The sequence below is a fragment of the Amblyomma maculatum genome, chromosome 6, assembly GCF_055883805.1.
Source record: "Amblyomma maculatum isolate TAMU_Amacu chromosome 6, ASM5588380v1, whole genome shotgun sequence".
In the NCBI taxonomy this organism is placed as follows: Eukaryota; Metazoa; Arthropoda; class Arachnida; order Ixodida; family Ixodidae; genus Amblyomma; species Amblyomma maculatum.
In genome coordinates this window covers 6,122,769-6,144,675 of record NC_139349.1, presented here as the reverse complement: position 1 = coordinate 6,144,675, position 21,907 = coordinate 6,122,769, and the positions used below count along the sequence as shown (strand labels likewise).

The 21,907-nt window shown below is 47.8% G+C and overlaps 1 protein-coding gene and 1 long non-coding RNA gene across 5 annotated transcripts in view; both read left to right on the top strand.

The window, feature by feature from the left end:
• The window catches only part of LOC146184976 (uncharacterized), a 591,446-nt gene that overhangs the window by 145,805 nt on the left and 423,734 nt on the right, over positions 1 to 21,907 (top strand). The window lies entirely within an intron of this gene.
• On the top strand, positions 9,893 to 12,322 carry LOC146184979 (uncharacterized). The gene is made up of 2 exons (XR_014707956.1): positions 9,893 to 10,938; positions 12,182 to 12,322. It is a non-coding gene; the product is annotated as an uncharacterized LOC146184979 (long non-coding RNA).

Sequence of the window (21,907 nt, the reverse complement as noted above, 5' to 3'; positions counted from 1 at the left end):
TGAAGGGTGAATGGCAAGAGCTTTGTGATCTATCCTAAATAAAATGACTTAGGTAGGTTATTTCAAGGTAAATTGAGGTCTTAAATAGTGAGAAGAATTAAGAAGAATAAAAAAAATCACAATATGAAGAAAAAAATGCATGAAAGCATTAGATACTTTGGAAAAATGTTGATAATAGGTGTAGTTGGATAAAGCTTAAGTCTGCACTGACAGCCACATTGAATTCCTTCGTGACAAGTGATCTGCTGTTAAAGATTTGTTGCCTTTAGCCTGCTTGATATAGGCACAGGTCAAACAGTAATTTCGTTTATTTTTGGCGATTGTTCAGGGGAGTAATACAGGACATCGTGGACCAGGGCCCACTGTTCAAATGATGTTTCTTAGTGATGTCACTATTGTCACAAGAAAATCTATCGGTGTTATAATCACACCTTTCATAGTTTAAATTACTGAGATTAAATTATGCAATTTCTATCGATACTAGTATTCAATTATAGTCAGATGCAACTCAAGAAAAAAGTGGTTGTTGCCAAGAATTGTACGTAATTTATTACTTGTAATTAATGTAATTTTGTAATTTGCAATCAGTGTATTGTTTTCTTCAAACAATAACATTTTGAGTAATTTGGTTATTTTTTGTCTATAATTGATGATTGCGTCAACTTGTTCGGCCGTATGACAGTGTGCATGGCTGCCTGGCGTCGGGGGGCTCCACAGCTTTTGGCCGAGGAAGTGAGCTGGCCTTGCTATAGTTTCACACCAGAAGCAGTGTGTGATGTTTCCAATAAAATGCTCACAGACAAGTTTTTCAGCTCTTCAAGGCCTTACCTGCAGTGCCTTTGCACAATGCTAACAACAATATGTGCAGCACTTCCCAGAGGGTGTAGAAATTGGCATCAAAGTATTGTGTAACTACACGCTGCTGTACTATGGTATAACACGGCTCTACTCTCTAGTGCTTAGCATTCGGTGTAGTGGCTGATGTCTTTAAAAAGAAATATTGCAAAATCAGCATAGCAACTTTGAAAAACGACCCCTGTTGATAATAACGTGTAAAAAAGTTCAAGCAATTGGCCACACTAGTTTATTGCAGTTCGAGCGAGTGTTTATTACAACAGCAGAGCTTGAAGAAAAGTAACATAATACTGATTGATTACTTCTCTGTAAGTATATATCATCCAGTGACATCAGCTGATTGTCATGACGATGTGAAAAGTTCTCTTAGGCCCGCTAGCGTGACAACACAAGGTGTGGAAGATGAAAGGGTATCATTTCGCCTTAATCGGATTAACTGCAGCATCAGCAAAGCCAATGGACACCACTCTCTGTAATGGGCTTCCTGTGAGGGGCATCTGCCACTCTTCGGAGCCAATAGCTTTATTACTCCAGCTACAAACTCACAAAATGCCTTGTTCCATCAGGGTGACCTTCGAGGCCCACTGAAAGGTGGAGATGGCTCACCGAGGCTAAGAAAAGTCGAAATGCTGATAGGTATCGAATGGTCCATGACCCTCGTGCAAGAATTTTTGATCTAGCTTGACTAAAAACGGAGCAAGTGGCGATTGAAAATGACTCCTGAATCTTCCCTTCCAACTCATGCGCCAGAGTGCGCCGCAACGAAAGCGAAAGAAGTAAAGCTTATCAGGCGGCACCGTGCTCCACCCACAAACACGTAGCTGAGCAGTTGGTTTGTTTACTTCCGGTTAGAGCGCTCGCTCTGCTCGCATCGTCTGTTCTGCTATTGTGGCTTCTCTCCGACATGGACCTTAGCTGAAGCATCGGATGTGTAAAACACGATGAATGGCTCTGGAGGCATTGATAGTAAGCTGTGGTAGCCGTAATCAGGTAATTGACTGTGAGCTGATTTATCCACACGTGCACATGGTGACCGCTTTCGTTGCCTAAAATAGCCAATATGGTGAATCATTGAATGCCCGGCGAACCGGATCACAGCGGCGCTTTCGTGGGAATTGTATGTGCATCCTGCAATTTAAGCAATTGTCGATTAAAGCTTACTATAGCCAAAGCTATACTCGATTGCCATTTTCATTCCCTAAAACTTGTGAAGGCTGCCGCAGACGTCGCTTCGATAGTCTGCTGACACAGACAAGCCTAGACAAGAGAGAGACACAGCTGGTAAGCTCTGCTTGGTTAAATACAGTACCTGTTCATATCAGAAAAGATCAATGTTATCATAAGCTAGGTCAGTGCCTCTTGAAGAATACGACTGAAGTATTTCCTCGATTTCAATGGGCTCACCGATCGCCGTGACGTTGCACAGGTAGACCACTATGTGGCGCTCAAAGGTGACCCTTAGTTTCGATTGTAATGGCTGGAAGGCTATGGTGCGTGGCGCTCAGTCCTGCTGTTTTATCTTTCTTTGAGAATTTTGAGGTGCAAATTTATGGTTTTTGATGATCGAAAACGTGTTTTGAATGTCTCAATATTTAGCAGGTGTTTTCACACCATGCTAAAAATGGCCACCAGTTCTTGTTTCGGAGTCTAAAAGCATGTAGTGTGCGATGTTTGACTGGTTTGACCATGCTGTTGGAACCTTTTGCCTGTGGCCTGAACAGAATTATTTTGGCAGTTTACGGAGGGAACCGGTTAGAAACTCCTATATTGCAGGAAGCACTTTAGATGGCTAGAAATGCCTCAGAATAGGCATACTCACTGCATGCATGGTGTATGGATGTAATTGTGCCAATTATTTGAATCAGCTGCTATGGAGAAGCAATTAGAGGAGGAAAATAATCCATGACATAATATAAAATCCACAAAAATTCATGATATAATCGAGAGTTACCTGAGCTCTCAAGTTCAGCTAGGTGACCCGTGGAAAAGAAGAGCTGCATGGCGCGCAATCGATGGAAGCTGGAGATGTCTTGACCGGTGAGTTGACTGCATTTAGAGTGCAGGGTGCACATCATGTTCTTAGAATTCCGTGAAGCTGGTGTATGTGTATTAAAACCTCATAGTGAAGAATTTTTCAGAGGTGTTTTCTCGGGTGAAGCAGATATTGTAGAGCAGAATGTGGTGTGGGCATGCATTTCAGGTCCTTTTTCTGGCGAGATTTCATCGGACGATAACTCTTCAATAAATAGAATGTTTAAATATCTAAAATAAAGCCATTTGCCTGTTTTCTACTATTTTTATGATAAACACAGCTCACATTTGGTTTCTTCGAGACGCATACTTGTAAAGCGACGTTATAGGACACATTAGGTACTGATGGAGATTTTCCGCTTAACAAAGAAGCTTGCAAGCAAGCACACACTTTGATAAGTGACAAACAGGGTGAGCGACTTGGGAAGATGTTAGTTAAATATCAGGTTCTTCTTTTCTTGTAGTTTTCTTCAAATTTCTCTCATCTCCCGATTACATGGGCCAGAATTCACTCTAATTGCAGAATACAGAATTTATTTACACTATATACAAATTGCAGCACAACTTCCATCAGGGTGCGGCCTCTCGTCACGGCACCCGAAATGAGTCTCCCCTTTCCGCGTCGATCGGACTCCTCGGAGCTTCTCCCCCTCTCCGGGTTCTCCTCTTCCCTCGTCTTCCGGCGTCATCGTATCAGCAAGCTTCCGCCGAATTCCTGGAAAACAACTCGCAGGCACGGCTGGGGGTGGCTGAGGGAGGATCGGGTGTCCTCTCGGGAGCAACGCTTTTGTTCGGCCGACATCGCTGGCCGTCCGTGCGGCGCCAGCCCGCAGACTTGCTCCCAAGTTCGGACCTTTCACAGGGAGGCATTAGCCACGGCCGCTCCGTTTGCACGCACACACACACACAAAGACGCCAACACACATGCAGGCACGGCTGGGGGTGGCCGAGGGAGGATCGGGCGTCCTCTCGGGAGCAACGCTTTTGTTCGGCCGACATCGCTGGCCGTCCGTGCGGCGCCAGCCCGCAAACTTGCTCCCAAGTTCGGACCTTTCACAGGGAGGCATTAGCCACGGCCGCTCCATTTGCACGCACACACATACACACAGACGCCAACACACATGCGTCGCAGTCTTTATATTCGTTCGTTCTTTCTGCCCACGATCAGGGCGCGCGCACTTAACAATGTTCCTGACTTAATTTTGCTCAGAATGGGCCACAATTTAAGGCGTACCATTCCAGCTCTCTCTCTTTTTTTTTGTATGCGTAGGTGTCCAACGCCAGCTTTTTGTATACTAGTAATTAAGCTGAACGTGATAGCTCTTGAAGCTGTGATTGTAGAAGCAATATATGTTGTCATTGAAATGGATTGTATTGGTTTCCACACTGTATTGAGCTAGAGGGTGGGTGTCGCATGATGTTTTCTTAAGGACGATGGTTATAGTGATAGCTAGCGACTGGTAGTGATAGTTAATGACAGCGAACGTTAGTGATAGTTGGTGACGAGTGCTTAAATCTGTTAATTTCGATGTACAAAAAGGCGCAAGAAACAGAAGGGGAAGAAAAGGAGGAAAAAGCTTTTGCCATTCAGTTCTTAAGCGAAGCGAAGTGCCGTCATGTAGTTTCTTTTTCGGCCATGTGTTATCCAGGACAAACGTTTGCAGGAGTTTGCAGGACGCATGTTTCATCATCATCATCATCATCATCATCATCAGCCTGATTATACCCACTGCAGGGCGAAGGCCTCTCCCATATTTCTCCACTTAACCCGGTTCTGTGCTAGCTGCATCCACGTGACCCCTGCGAACTTCTTAATCTCATCTGCCCACCTAACTTTCTGCCGCCCCCTGCTACGCTTTCCTTCCCTTGGAATCCAGTTTGTTACCCTCAGCGACCATCGGTTATCCTCTCTTCGCACTACATGTCCTGTTCATGTCCATTTCTTCTTCTTAATTTCCACTAGAATGTCGGTAACTTGAGTTATTTCTCTGACCCACTCTGCACGCTTTCTATCTCTTAATGTTACCCTTACCATTTTTCGTTCCATAGCCCTCTGGGTTGTCCTCAATTTAAGTAGAACTCCCTTGGTTAGCCTCCATGTTTCAACCCCATAGGTGAGTAGGTGAGTAAAGGCAAGATGCAACTGTTGTATACCATGGACGCATGTTTACGAAACAAAAAATTCTAGGGGCACTTTGGACTACTAAAGTGCAATGAGGCTGTTGTTGTTGTGGCTGTAGGAAGAAGGAAAAGAGAATGCACGGGCCTGCTACTGGCTCTATTGGCCTCAAGATCGAGCAGAGTCGCCACCTTGCGGCTCAGTGGCGAAACCTACTCAGTCTGGATGCGTTTTCGCGTCGCGTGCCAGCCCGCAGTGATTTACGCACGCGCATGCGGCGTGTACAAGAGTGTTTTTGTTTGTTTCGCGGTTCCTGTGAGCTTTTGCTTACCTATATGCCTCTTGGAAAATAAATATGAACAGTCTATAACTCCACGCTTCATTAACAAAAATATACTTGTCCGTATCGAGCATGTCATGCTTGGATAAGGACATCATTCATCGTGGTCTTCGGCGCTTGAGATCCTTTGGCATGCAATGTCTCAAACGAAGTGGTACTGTCATTACCGCTGTGCCAAAGCAAAACAGCTTGTTGCCGTCAATAAAAGTTAATGTAAACGCTCAGAAATCGCATATTCCCGTTTCTGTTTGGAATACCGCAGCTACTAAAACATATGCCACCGCAGACTGCTTCATATAGCAGAATGCTTTTTGAACAGACCACTCTATGACTACTATGCCGTCTGTATGCACGATAGAGTTGTGTGAGTACCTTTTTTTTATTTTTTTGCTTTTAAACCTTTGTCGCGATGTCTCAATGGTAAGGGCGCCCGACTGCTGATTTCGAGAACGGGGGATTCAATCACAACCGTTTCGAAAGGCGTTCCTCTGCTGTGGGATTTGACTGCACAATAAACAATCCCACATGGTGTGAATAATGGTGTTACTAATGAAAAGAAAAAAAAAAACGACACCAAAACCAGCCTCTGCAATCATCTGTCATAGCCGAAGCCGCTTTCATGCGTTAAACCCGGGGCAATATGCATTTCTTTTCTTTTCTTTTGTTGAAGGCTTCTGTGCATCCGTAAAAGTTTTACTGAGCACATTTTGCTTTAGAGATATGCTCGAGTGTTTGGGAAACATATTCCCTGCATCTAATTGTTACTCTAAATATTACGTAATACACCTAAATCAATGTACAGCCTCGTCCACTTCTAGCTATAACACGGTCACTGCTTTCAAGGTGTCATTGCATCCGACCCGGCCACGCAGTAATCTAAAGTGGCTGACCATGTGAAGCAGCACATCCGTGTCTCTGTGTGCTTGCATCGCTTTGCATCGATATCTGCCTGCGTCAGATACAATGTTGCTTTAAAAGCAGTGACCATGTTCTAGCTAGAAGTGGACGACCCTGTACTTTACTGGTAGCCTATTATAATCATTATAATCCCTTTTCGTCCAAGTGCTGTCTTCCGACAATACTCGTAATTTCTGACAAGGCTAATGAACCGATATAATGAACCAGGCTTTCTCGATTCAGTCTAAAGTACTGCAGGTCAGAGCATGAACCTTGTATCTGCGTGGGCTTGACACTAAATTCGCCGGTCTCACTCGGATGAGACACGCGCAAAATGTTTAAAAGTCGATAAGAAAAACATTAGGCGCGTGAGCGCGGTACAGCACAAGAAATGTGCAAAGTAAATCTAGAAGACTGGTGGTTGCGGGTTTTTTTTTTTTTCTAAAATCCGGTCTTCTTCTACTGCATTGGCGAAATCCTTGGATTTTTTCTGCAATATTGCAGAAGACACGTTTTCATCACCAACAAACCCGCCGTAAACTCGGAAGCAGACGTACGCAGCGTGCGTTTCTGCGAGCGCCGCTGGCTGCCGATCCACACTACCGGAGTGACGGTGGTGCCACCTCTAGGTCGATCTCGCCGCGAATAGCTGAGCCACCGGATTGATTTAAAAACTGATTGATTTATAGGAAGGGAAAGGTGCGGTAACTGTCTCACTTGTTTTCTGTGGACATCTCAACCGCGCGGTAAGGGAAGGGAGGAAGGCGGGTGTGAAAGTCGAAAGAGAGAAAGAGGAACCTATAGTGGAGGGCTATGGAGTAATTTCGACCACCTGGGGAGCTTTAACGGGCGCTGACATCGCACAGCACACGGACGCCTCTTCGTTTCGCTTCCATTGAAACGCAGCTGCCGAGGTCGGGTTCGAACCCGGGTACTCCGGCACTGTAGTCGGGCGGCGTATTTGGGTTTGCTCGGTACGGTGGCTCCGCAAGGGACAAAGCAATAGAAGAGACGAAGAAAACGGGCTGTTCCGACTAGCATCTACCGCCCCCAGGAGCCGAGAAGCCTAGCGATTAGCAGCGCATGCTTTTTCAGTGGGCGTTGCGTTGGACGCGGCACTAGCTTGAGAGAGCCTATAATACTACTACTACTACTGCCACTACTACTACTACTACTATTACTACTACTACAACTACTACTACTACTAAATAATAATAATAATAGGCAGTAATATTTCTCTGCTAATTATTATTATTAATATTATTATTATTATTATCATTAGTAGTAGTAGTAGTATATAGGAAGACTCGTTTCATGAAGTTGGCACTGAATTGTCTAGTTAACGGCCGAATTAACTGGCTAAATATTATCTTCACAGCTTTAATTAATAATAATAATAATGATTGGTTAACAGGAAGGGAAAGGCGCAGTATCTGTTACACTTGTGTCTGTGGACACCTTCATCCCTTGGTGTCCACAGACACAATTGTGACAGATACTGCGCCTTTCCCTTCCTGTGAACCAATCATTATTATTATTATTAATTAAAACTGGGAAGATATTTAGCCAGTTAATTTGGCCGTTACCTACAAACAATTCAGTGCCAACTTAGTGAAACGAGTCTTCCTCTATTACTACTACTACTACTACTACTACTACTACTACTACTACTACCACTACTACTACTACTACTACTACTACTACTACTACTACTACTACTACTACTACTACTAATAATAATAATAATAATAATAATAATAATAATAATAATAATAATAATAGTAGTAGTAGTAGTAGTAGTAGTAGTAGTAACAGTAGTAGTAGTAGTAGAGGCTTTCTCAAGCTAGTGCCGCGTCCAACATGACGCCCATTGAAAAAGCATGGGCCACTAATCGCTAGGCTGCTCGGCTCCCGGGGGCGGTAGATGCTAGTCGGAACAGCCCGCTTTCTTCGTCTCTTCTGTCGTTTTGTCCCTTGCGGAGCCACCGTACCGAGCAAACCCAAATACGCAGTCGGGCGTCTTACCACTGCACCACCCCGGCGGGGCTACCCGGGTTCGAACCCCTCGTGCGGACAGAAGAAAGCAGAGAAGAAAGAAAAAGAAGAGGGAGAGAAAGACGCACGCCGCAACCGCCGTCGTCCACCACTTAAGCGGTGGCGGGTGCAATGACGGCCTACAACAGATAAAAACTCGATGGCTGGCTAGCCCCCGCCGCAAGCGGCATTGACCTACCTTCCTAGCCCCCTAGGGCCAGGAACTGTCACTCTTCACCAACTCCACCGCTTTTCCTCTGCGATGAGGTGAAATCGTCTGTGGCGAAGTGGTCCGAAGCCTTCCACAACGACACCTCTTTCTCTGTTCTCACTGCCACCTTCCTACTTTTCTTTACAGCTCGGTTAAGGTGTCCGCGGAGAATTGACAGATATTGCAGCTTTTCTTTGCAGTCAAACAATTTGAGACGCCGCTGATGCCTGCTGTACTGTGTCTATTTCTATATTCTCTGTGGTGCGGCGTTCGAGGAAGCGCCAAATGAAAGGCGCCGCACGGACGCCTGGGTCGAACGCTCGGATCGAACGCCCGACAGGGTAAGCTTCGTATATGCGTGAATCGCCAGGTGACGTCATTACTAGTCGTGCCGTCATGGCCGGATGTGACGTCATTATGGTGTAACATCCAGGCATGACGTCACGGCCGATGACGTCACCACGTGATGACGTTACTAATTAGAACTAGTTATCAGGCTTGCGGCGCTGGCGAAACAAGCGAAGGTTAGTGCAACGATGATATGGTTGGTCCGTCGCACAACTTTTATTTCCATTGGAAATGGGCATCCTCTTCCCACACCCGGCACGCGTGCAGGGGAAGACGGGGAGTCCTGCGCCCGCGGGTTAGAGGCTGGCAAGTTGCTCATGGCTTGTTACAGCCTCTTCCGCCAGATGGACAGTGCGGTGCGGGATCGCAGGGTCCGCGCTTCGTAGCAGGGTATCCCAGGCTTCTCTACTTGTTATATTTAATCCTAACCCTGGCGATTGTGGGCACTTCCAAATTATGTGGTCGAGGTTCCCGGCCGCCCCGCAGTGTTTGCACTGATCATTGTCCCTAAGGTCTGGTAGTGCGTGAAACGCCCAGACTAGGTTCATACAGGTATTAGTTTGTAGCCGCCTCCACGCTGCTGCTTCTCTATTCTTTAGGCTAACATCTGGCGGGGTACGTTTACGTCCCAATTTTGAATGGTCGGTGATTTCCCCATTTTTTGCAGACGCTCGTCGTATGCCCAGTGTTCGAGGGGCTCGACGGCTACCCGGAAGTAAAGATTTCGGGCTAGCTCGTGAGCCGCCTCGTTACCAGGGGCGGCAGCGTGAGCGGGTGTCGGAATTAACTGAATTTTCCTGTTCAGCTTTCTTTGAATGAGGATTTTGGCTGCCTCCGGCGATATCCTCCCCTTTCCAAAATTTTGGATGACAGTTTTGCTGTCGCTAATTATGAACTTTGCTTTCGTTCCTGCGCAAGCTAGCGCTATTGCAACTTCATCCGTAGTCTGTAAGTTGCGGCCTCTGATGGCTGCCGCGGATACCGCCCAGGTGGAAATTTTCTGCTGGTTTCTTGCTGGAAGCTGCTGGTTTGTGCTGGAACCAGCAGGTAGCCTGCTGGATTTTTGCTGGTTGTACTGGTTCCAGCAGGGTGCTTGCTGGTTTTCCACTGGTCCCAGCAGGCGACCTGCTGGTTTTCCACTGGTCCCAGCAGGCGACCTGCTGGCTGTGCTGGTTCCAGCAGTGAGCGTCTGCTGGTCTCAGCAGGCAACCTGCTGGCTTTGCTGGTTCCAGCAGGGTGCTTGCTGGTTTTCTTTGCTGGTTTTAGAATTTTGCTGGTTCCCTCCTGGAATGCTACTGGAACCAGCAAGTAACCCACCCAAGTTTACAAACGCATGTAATGGAGTTCATTTACGCACGTGAGAACTTGTTGCATTGCCCTATCGCGAGCTCATTCATTCTACAAAAACGTAGCACGGAAAGTATATACCCGTTTTTACACCATGTTTCCGCTCCGTGATCAAAATATCACCGTAGCTGCGAAAGACACCTTTTTAAAGAAGCTATGCTTTTTTTTTTTCGGCCGGTAGCCGCAGTGTTATACCGCTATGAGCTATTGCAAACATCAAAGATGCAAAAAATGTTATCTGATCTTTACGAATTTGTTTATCACGGCGTAATGCACGAGGCTGTTACTGCTGTCACCATTATCTGCTAGCGTAGCAGACGATGCGCCTTCGAACGATCTGGTGCAACGATCAGAGCAGAGCGAATACAATTACGTGTAAGATGGTATACAAATAGTAATATTAGCACAATTTGAAGTATTTAAGGAGTATTTTTTCGTAACGTGACAAACGCGCATTTTCAGCGCTTACGACACTATCGTAACCAGTCTCCGGTTGACGCTCAACAAGCCAAAAGAAGCCGTTCCGAAGTTTAGACATTTACGTAGTGAGCTGTTCTGTGCTGGCTCGTGTTTGCGAATGCAGGAGTGTTTTGTGCTTTTTACAATATTTAAACGTCGTCGTCAGTATGAATTATTTAAGGCATTTTACCTGAAACATCTACGTAAGTTTGAACCGGTCAAGGTGGTGTAACAACTTCTGTCAAGACTGAGAAATGTGATGTGACATCTGCAAGGCCTAGGACCTGCGTGTGTTTGGTAAGTAAAAAAGTGCATCTCATTTCTTTTTTTTTTTTTTTTTTTTTTGTAGTCCTCGCGTTGTGTAACGTTTAGTGGATTTGCGAGAGCTTATTATAGGCACGGAGGAAAAGAACAGTGAAGCAAGCGGGAACTGTGACTCAAGCGCGCACCACTGCCAGCGCAGTTCGGCAGTGACGAGATCCGCTTACTAGTCGAGTGACTAGTAATTGACTAGTAAGTGAGCTGGTAATTTTGTCGTCCCTAGTTTAAAATAGGCCATATCATTTTGCCGAAGTATCATTGGTGCTATTTTCGGCAAGTAAAATATCTTTGTCGCCCGATTGTTTTTCGCATTGTACGAACAATGGTGAACAGCCAAGGATTCAAAGAACGTCTAATCGCAAGTTAACACACTGTGCAAGTTAAAACACATTCGATACGGTTCGTTGCAAATAGACTAACTAGACTGTCTTTCCATGCCAATCCATTTGCAGGGTATGGGTGTATGACGAGTGGCATACCAAACAAGGTTAAAAGAATATGCCGCTAAACAGTCATGTCTGGCTAGCAATGGGTATACCTCTGACATCTCTGATTTAATTTAAAGGAGCGAACAGTCTACGACTCCAATGTAAACGTTGGGTATAATTTTTTTTTTTAGGGTTGTTGTTATTAACAAGAATGAGTCTCATGATGATTTTGGGAGAAATAATATTGCATGAAAAGCGGCATTGTTTTTCCTTCCACATTTCATTTAATATTCTTTCTCCCTAAATCATCTTAACACTCATTCTTATCAACATCGACAACAAACCTAAAAAGAAAAATTATCCCCAATGTTTACCTTGGACTTCTAGACTGTTTGCTCCTTTAAATTGTATCATAACGAGCCCCTCATTTCATCTAACCTTTCTGGCAATACCACACCAGTTGTTACGTTGCATCTGCCTAAAGCAATGCAGACACTTTCCTAGGAGTGGCGTTCTCATGGTTGAATGAATGAAACGCCATGGGTGCGTGTGGGCATTGGTGCAGCCTGCACAGGCACATGCAAAAGCTAGCCATCCACACATTAGTAGAAGCGCTGCTCATTGAAAATTTTCTCTAAACGTGGTTTGCATCACACTTGACCAGTTCTCATGTGGATTTGCACCAAATATGTGGTTCTTGGGTAGATGCTTTCAATTTCCATTATTCATATTTTATGTGCAGTAGCATGGTTTTGGTAGCATACTTTTCTGGTCTGTTTTTTTTCATGCAGCTACCTTCATGGCACCATCCGAGTTGGAGCTGGAGCACACCTGCTGCAGTACCACAGTCTCGAAGGGAAAATGTGTCCATGCAGATTGCAGAATTTATATGGGCATGGAAAATAAAATTAAACTATGAGTCATGACTGAAACCTCTGCTGTTGCCATTATTTTCTTTGTGCAGTCCAAGGCAGTCGCTGCACCAAATTCTCGTAGGCTGACAAGCCCCCAGAGAACCAATCCACCAAATTCTGACTATATGCAGCCCTCGGTTGAAACCTAGCAGCCAATGGTTCCAATAGCTGCTGGTCCCAGTGGCTGCTGGTCCCAGCAGCTACTGGTCCCAGCAGCTACTGGTTCCAGCAGTGCTGGGTTATTAGCACATTCCCAGCAGCTGCTGGAACCAGCAGGATCCCAGCAGGAAACCAGCAGAAAATTTTCACCTGGGCGGCGCCCTCGGCCATCGACTACCTAGGCTACCGCCGCACCTGTTCTGCCACTTGCCGCATCAACATAGACTACTTCCTTCACTCCCATGTTCTTGAACCGTCGCTCTAGAGCTTCGGCTCGTTTGGCTCTTCTTTCGATATTAAATCCTGGGTGCATGTTTCTAGGGAAAAAGGGGGGGGGGGGGGGGGGGACTACCAAGGCATTCCTGCTTTCCCTACTAATTGTGGCGTTTCTTTAAATTCCTCTGTCTGGGTTGAGTCCTAATTTTGCAAGGATCACCCTGCCCGTCTCGGTCGTTAGTCTAACTGGGAGACTCGCACTTCTTCCGCCAATTCTGCCCATGTGTTATGCACCCCAAGTTCGAGCAGTCGTTCGCTCGAGGTACCCATGGGCAGTCCTAGCGCCTTCTTAACGCATCTTGGGATCAGGCAGTCTAATTTCTCTTTTTTATCCGGCCTTGATGTCCAGGTAGGGCGTGGCGTAACTGATTCTGTTTATTACGTACCCTTGGATTATGAGGCAAGCGGTGTGACGCCATACCAAACGACGGCGGCGAGCGCCGGCGTCCGCTATCTACGCTGGTTGCTAGGCAACGGCTCAAGGTTATTATGTGCCTCCTCGGAGCACCGTCACAGCGAAACCGAAAGTTCGTGGCCAGTTTAGCTTTCGCTTCAAAAAGTTGTATTTGCGCCATGAGGCCTAGCTGGCGAATGAAAGCGAGAAAACTCTTGGGGCATGCGGGCTTCATCTGCTAAAATTAATGTTGTCTGATTCTAGTAGGATACAAACCTGTTCCCTGTGACGTAGCATATAGTAAGGCAATAGCCACTGTTTAATCGCGGCTTCATGAAAATCGGTCGACGCCATTCTCTGGGGGACCTCAATTGAGCTGTGCATACCGCTTCGTTCTTGAGTTTTATCCGACGGAAGCGAGACAAAGCAGAGGTATTTTCTCACCGGAAATGCGCATCCCACAAAAGCGTTTTTCATCACTTCGCGCGCGCGCGCGCGCACGCACGCACGCACGCACGCGCACACACGCACACGCGCACACACACACACACACACACACACACACATATATATATATATAGAGAGAGAGCGAAGTGTACGCTTCATTTAAAGAAACATTTTATTAGACTCGACGTTTCGACCAAAAGCTGGGCTTCACCTGCCTGATGAAGGCCAGCTTCTGGTCTAAACGTCGAGTCTAATAAAATGTTTCTTTAAATGAAGCGTACACTTTGCCCTATAACTTTTTAAGCGGCTAAGTACGTTAAATGTTCTCTTCGCATCCTATATATATATATATATATATATATATATATATATATTGTAGGGGTGTGTTTATTCGGTGAACCCAGGTGATTCCAGCCGCTCAGGGGAGACTCGCAGCGAAGCGTCAGGCGTGGCGAAAGAGCAAGGCAGCGAACAACTTCTTCGTCCTTGAGAGCGGCAGCACGCGACGCATGTCAGTGGTTATATCGATGAAGATTACCACACTACAGTTTCCCCCCGGGCAGAGAAGGAGCCATCCTGGCGACTCATGGTGCCGAAAGGACAGACGGATCGTAGTAGGGCTTGATTCGGTCCACATGAACTATTTCGCGTCCACGGCGACGCAAGTCCGCAGATGGCGTAACCGGCTCAACTACGTAGTTCACAGGAGATGTTTTTTGAAGGACTCGGTATGGACCGTGATACCGAGCAAGAAGCTTCTTTGACAGGCCGGCGGTTGTGGCAGGAACCCAGAGCCACACCAGGGAGTTGGGCGCATATGAAGGCGCCTCACCAGTGTCACGATGGTGTTTTTGTTGCCACTGATTTTCCTTTGTAAGCGAACGAGCGAGCTGACGGCATTCTTCTGCGTACTGGGCGGCGTCCGAGAGTGGCGTCGATTCAGAAACATCAGGGCGGTAGGGAAAAAGCGCGTCCATTGTGCAGGTTGGCTCGCGCCCGTAAAGAAGAAAAAAGGGAGAAAATCCGGTGGTGGTCTGTATCGCAGTGTTGTACGCGTAGGTTACGAAGGGAAGAACGTGGTCCCAGTTGGAATGAGCGTCGTTGACGTACATGGCCAGCATGTCACTCAGAGTACGGTACGAATGACTTGGCGCTCAGAGGCCGACACGCGATAAGGACGCTGTCGTAAAGGTGCGTTTGTACCAGTGTCGATTGCGTGCGTAACGACAGACGTGCGACCCAGAGCAGTGTGAGGAAGGTCGAAGGCAGAAGTGAAGTTCTGTAGAAGAGCAGCGAGTTGATCGCGTTGTGCGGGTGGGAGATCTGCGTCAATAGCTTGTTGAAGAACATCGGGTGGTGTCGAAGCGGTCACTGTATCGCAAGAGCTGAGCACATTAACGTCTAATGAAGTAGGCGTTGCAGGAAGAGTATTTACAAGCTCGGGATCAAGTTCTTCAATACGACCGAGACACTCGCCGCGTAGCAGGACGGACGGGCACGAAAATGGATTTGAGACGTACATTGCACTAAGGCCGTCTTCGAACTTGAGGACAGCAAATGGAAGCAGGAGGCAGGGATGGCGTGAAGCGGCGTCGGAAGGTGTGAAGAAGACAGTCGAACTAATAACGCTTTCACAGGAGAGTGGAACGAGGGCAGCAGAAAATGGAGGAATGTCTGTGTCACAGGCGACGAGGAGTTTTGCAGGCCGGGTAGGGACGTCACACAAGACGGTATCACAAAGAGGTAAAAAGGAAACTTCCGCGCGGGCGCAATCAATAACGGCATGATGAGCGGAAAGGAAATCGTAGCCCAGGATGATGTCGTGTGAGCAGTGAGCCAGTACAATAAACTCGATGGTGTATAAGACGTCTTCGATGAGAACACGGGCCGTGCACGCTGCTGAGGGATGAATGCGCTGGGATGAAGCGGTGCGAAGCGAAAAGTCGGGTAGTGCGGTGGTCACCTTGCGAAGACGACGGCAAAGAGATTCACTGATGACGGATACGGCAGCGCCCGTGTCAACAAGAGCGAGTATTGCGACACCGTCGACGAACACTTGTATTACGTTTGCGGGAGAAGACGGAGGACTTGAAGAGTTCGAACCAAGCGCAGTTCTTGCCTCGGGAACTGCGACTGTTAGTTTCCCTCAACAGCGCCGGTAGAACGTCGGGGAAGCGGTGATGGTGAACGGCGACGAGGGGAAGATGATCGGCGAGAGGTATACGTTTGATTGTCCCGAGGAACGAACTCGGAACCGGGTTGAGTTCTCGGCGAGGGCTGGTCGGCGTCGTACGTGTAGTTCCAGGGGTCAGGGCAAGAAGGTGGAAGGCGTTGGCGGCAAAGACGGGCTACATGGCCCGGCAGCCCACAAGAGTAGCAAATTGGCCGGTTGTCTGCGGTGCGCCAAGGGTTCGTAGGGCGTTGGCGTACCCTTGGAATACGGACATGGAACGCCGACCCAGGCGATGGTGAAGGATGGTTGGAAGGGGCGGCCTGGTAGGAAACAGGTGCGGTTGGCATTAGCGGCCTGGCCGCAACTTGGGCGTACGTTAGTGGTGCCGTTACTTGCGGTAACACGGGGCTGGTCGGAAGCACTGGGCTGGGCGAGAGCACGGAACTGGGCGAAAGGACATCAGCGATATGGTCTTGCACGGCACGCCGTATGGTAGGGGCCAAAGACGGAGCCATGTCAGGAACAAGGCGACCAGTGTCTTGTAATTGAGGGACCAGGGATAGCTGGCGGGCGACCTCTTCGCGAACGAAGGCTTTTATCTGTTGAATCAAAGGGCTGTCCTCAGATGAAGTAGAACCCCCCAGTGCTAGTGTAGAAATGGTGTCGTCTCTAAAACCGGACCGCCGGGTAGAAGCGCGCTGCTTTCGAAGCTCGTCGTAGCTCTGGCAAAGTTTAATCACTTCACTGACGGAGGCAGGATTTTTCAGCCAGAGCATCTGACACGCGTCCTCGGAGATACCTTTCAAGATGTGTCCGATCTTAGCCGCTTCGGACATTACTGGGTCGACACGTTTGCACAGGTCAACGATGTCCTCTATATAACTTGTGAATGACTCGTCGGCATGCTGTGTGCGCTCACGCAAGCGTTGTTCTGCTCGGAGTTTGCGAACTGCAGGACGGCCAAACACTTCCGAAAAATTCTTCTTAAATGCAGACCAAGATGGCAGGTCTGCCTCATGGTTGCGAAACCAGAGGTTCGCCACGTCGGTCAGGTAAAAGATTACGTTACCTAGCTTAATAGTGTCGTCCCATCTGTTATAACTGCTGACACGTTCATACGCCGACAACCAGTCGTCGACGTCTTGGTCAGCCGTGCCACTGAAGAGGCATGGATCACGCTGCCGTAGAACGCCAGAACACAGTACCGTGGTTGGTAGGGGCGCCGATGTCGAGGTGGTCTCGTCTGGCATGGTGGAAGCAGTGGTCAACGTGCGGCTTCTAAGTTCCAGGGTGGATGGGAACGTACCCAGCACCTCCACCAATTGTAGGGGTGTGTTTATTCGGTGAACCCAGGTGATTCCAGCCGCTCAGGGGAGACTCGCAGCGAAGCGTCAGGCGTGGCGAAAGAGCAAGGCAGCGAACAACTTCTTCGTCCTTGAGAGCGGCAGCACGCGACGCATGTCAGTGGTTATATCGATGAAGATTACCACACTACAATATATATATATATATATATATATATATATATATATATATATATATATATAGGGGAAATGAGGGTGCTCGTTAAATTACATGAAGGAAAGAAGCCAACAGTCGGCGAGGCCAAGGAAAGCGTTGGGGATGGTACTTTGCCTTTTTTTTTTTAATTTTTTTTAATGTTTACTTGGATAATCACAGAAATTAGTAATGTAATATGTTTATGGGAAAGATAATTAGACAGAAATTACATTACTAATTTCTGTGATTATCCAAGTAAACATTAAAAAAAAGGCAAAGTACCATCCCCAACGCTTTCCTTGGCCTCGCCGACTGTTGGCTTCCTTCCTTCATATATATATATATATATATATATATATATATATATATATACACACACACCTTCAATCACTTCAGCAAAGAGCGTGTACAATATGTCAGCTGACAGCCTCAGGACTTTAATTGCTTCCTTACTCTGCAGAAGCGAAGAACAAAATAATTTACCGCGCTGCCAGCACGGAGTCACTGCAACAATCGATATCGGCGTCGCCGTTCACCTTGATGAAACCCGCCCCGATGTCTGTTTTTCGTGCGCGCAATCTTGGACGCGAGTGAGTCTCTGTCCAAACTTGCGACAGCTGACAAAGTACGCTTTCATGGCCGGCCACTTTTCCCCCTTTTTTATGCGTGTATTGGGTCTTGTCCCTTGTCATCAGACTCACTTGGCGTCGTCGTCTTTCGTCACAGCTCTCCGTGTCCTTGCACGAGCTGTGCGTAATAAGGGCACCGCCAGTGTCCCACGTCTTTCTTTTTGTTTGCACGAAGAAAATTTTTTCACCTCACTGTTTTGAGCAACGGTGTTTGAAGCGCAGCCTGTGCCGTCTGGCCACTTTTTCATATTCCTCCGCTAGGGAGCACTGCCCTCAGAAATGGTCTGAGCTTTTCAAAATTGAAGGCATACAACACGCCATCTACGCAGATGACATTACGATCTGGTACCGCACTGGGAACGACGCAGAGGTGGACCAACGTCTTCAGGCTGCAGCCGACGTGGTCCACCAGTACTCAAAATCTCTAGGTCTACAGTGCGCCCCAGAAAAGTCGGAACTGCTCATACTCAAGAACCCAAGACAACCTCTTGCTCAAAACATCTCAGTCAGCATCGATCGACACGAAATCCCCAAGCCATCCGAAATTAAAATCCTTGGCCAGTGCATGCCAAAAGGCCGCAAAAACACCACGACCGTAAAAAAACTCGCAACAACAACGCAGCAGATAACAAGGATGCTCAGCCGCATTTGCAACAAGCACCACGGCTTAAAAGAAAGGGACGCAATTCGCCTTGTACAAGCTTTTGTTGTCTCACGAATAATCTACGGGATTGCCTACTTTCACCTCACCTCGCAAGAAATCGCAAAGCTAGAGTCACTAATACGGGCGGCCTATCAATTAAGACCACATCAACATCGCGCCTCATGTCTCTCGGCATCCACAACACACTCCAAGAAATTTCGGAGGCGCAACGACTGTCACAGCTCAACCGCCTAGCCATCACTCGAACAGGCCAAATCCTTCTTAACAAGATACACCTCAAAGTACCCGACACAGTGGACCAGAGGACGGAACTTCCTCTATCAATCAGCAAGAACATCTTATGTCCATCAAATACCCAAAAACATGCATCCGACATTTAACGCGGAGCGAAGAAACGCCAGAGCTGAAAGCCTTCGCAAGAAATAGGATGGCCACCCGGACACGCTCTACGTGGATGCAGCCGGTCCATTCCAAGGGCGGATGACCATCGCCATAACGAATCCCGCGTGCAAATTAGTCAACTGCGCACCAGTCCGCACATCCAACCCCACTCACGCAGAGGAGGCAGCCATTGCACTAGCGCTGGCTACCAACCCAAACGCTATTGTACTCACCGACTCCTAAAATTCGTGCAGGAATATTATCAGCGGACTCATCCATCACTCATGTCTGACACTATTAGCAAAACACCCTCCTAATCGGGCCTCAATCATATGGTTTCCGGGACACATGGAACACACGGGAGGGAATGACGCCGCCCACTGGCACGCCCGAGCTCTCTTACACCGGGATCCCCCCTTAGCCGATGAGGAAAAAGAGCATATCACATAGCCTATAATCACCTTTGCTGAACTCCTACAGGCCTACAGACAGGCCAGACACACATACCCCACACCTCACAAAACTAGACAAGGCAGAACACACCCTCCGCCGGCTACAAACAGACACCCTCGTTATACCATTTAAACTCCACCAATGGTACCCCTCACTTTACACACCAGAGTGCCCACACTGAGGAGAAATAGCTACGGCTTTTCATATGGTGTGGGCATGCCAACTTCCTAATTCCAATTTGGAGCAGTGGGAGGCCATATCTGCACAGCGAGAACCCCGACCAACAACGAGGACTGGTTCGCAGGGCCCACGTGCGGCGCAGGCCATTGGGCTGCCGGAACTCGGACCACCCACAACTCCGAGAACTCCCGTGCACTCAATTAAGTTTTCAATCAATCAATCAATCAATCAATCAATCAATCACCTTGCCGAGAGACCTGGCGGTGGTGCCGCGTGGCAGCGTGGCAGCGTAATTTCTGACGGCCATCATTGTAAGCGAGATTCCTCCATATCGCGTTGGGGAAAGCGCGCCGGTTAGTTTTTACCCGCTGGAAGATTATGGCGCACCCCTTCCTAAGCCGCCGCAGTGGCTGAGAAGCTTTGGCGTTGGACTACTGATACTAGGGTCGCGGGTTCGATCCTATTCGTAGCGACCCTGCTTCCGAGGGGTGAATCATAAAAAAGAAATAATGAGAACTACCGTGCGAGGAGCGATGTCAACGCACAGAGCCATGGAGGATCTAAATTTATCCGCACCACCTCACAGCGTATGACGCGCTTCTGGAAGCTGAACCCACAATATGCAATTTATTTACCGGCCTCTGCCGTGCGCTAGTGGTATATGCGCTGCTTTTGTTTCGGCGAGCATGCGCATTTCATGCAGGCGGGAAGCGGAGTAGAGGTAAGGCCATGTTGAGAAAAATCATAGGCACCTTTTCTCGGCACTGCAACATTTTCCCACCTTCCTCCCTTCCCTTACGGCGTGGTTCAGGCGTCCACAGAAATGTGTGTGACAGATACCGCGCCTTTCCCTTCCTGTGAACCAATTATTATTATTATTATTATTAAGCAGTCAACGTTTGTATTAATTGCTCCTATACGCGTGGCGTTTTCTTGTCCCTCGATATTCCTCCAGCTGCGCTATCGTTTAGCTTCAGATTTTTCACTGTTGAATGGGAATCTGATGTTTGGGCCCCGTCGGGATGGTGCAGTGGTAAGACGCCCGACTACTGTTACTACTGTGCCAGAACGCGACCTCGGCGGCTGCGTTTCGATGGAGGCGAAACGAAGAGGCGTTCGTGTGCTGTGCGATGTCAGCGCATGTTAAAGATTCCCATGTGGTCGAAATTACTCCGAAGCACTCCACTACGGCTCCTCTTTCTATATTTCCACTGTCACTCCCACCTTCCTCTCTTCCCGTACGGCGCGGTTCAGGTGTCCACAGAGCAAGTGTGACAGATACTGCGCCTTTCCCTTCCTGTGAACCAATTATTATGCTTGCTGCTTCCTTAATTCCCTCGGATATATTTGAGAGGCGTTGCAGATCGCTTGGGCTGCCCACAAAAAGCACCACGTCAGCTGCGTTCACTAAATTCAGAAAACACTATACGCTATTGCTAGTCCTTGTCGCTAAATAAGCGTATTAAGATACGCTAATTTAAACCCAGCTGTACTCTCTTCTAGCATCCTTTTTATTGCGAAAGCAATGCTACTTTCACGTTCAAGCCTTTGCGGTGCGACGGCGGTGCACATGAAATGACCTTTCGCATGAACTCTGTGTGACGTCACGCCTCAAAGCTGGGCGACCAACTCGCGCCGTCCGTGAGAGACGGCGGTGCGCATGAACGGCGGCCTAACTCCCGCTCTCTCCGCCAGGAGCGCCACAGGTGTTAAGACGTCACGCCTCAAAGCTTAGCTATAGTGCCTAGAATATATGTATAGCTGGGCGACCAACTCGCGCCGTCCATGAGAGACGGCGGTGCGCATGAACGGCGGCTTAACTCCCGCTCTCTCCGCCAGGAGCGCCACAGGTGTTATGACTGAAAGTTGATGCAGGCGCAGTCACTGTTCCTGAAGCTCTGGGGTTTAGATATACCAGTGGACGGGTGAATAAACCGGCGGTGGAAACTAGCAAAAAACGACTGGAAGATTGGTGGCTTAAAAGCAGAGAAGTGACAATGTTACTCAGTTCAGTTCAGGCGTTCAGTCATGTCCGACTCTTCGTGACCCTATGGACCATGTCACGCCATGCTTTCCGGTCTCTCACTATCTTCTTAACATCACATAGCTTCATCTGCAATGCCTCGAGAATGCCATCTAACCATCGCGTTCGCTGCCTACCCCTTCTCCGGCGACCCTCAACCATTCCCAACATCAAATCTTTCTCCAGCGACTCCTCTCTTCTCATCAGATGACCAAAGTAGCTGAGCTTTAACTTTAGAATTTGACCCTCCAATGAGCAGTCAGGGTTTATGGTCGACAATATCGACTGATTTGATCTTCTGGCAGTCCAAGGAACTCTTAAGTC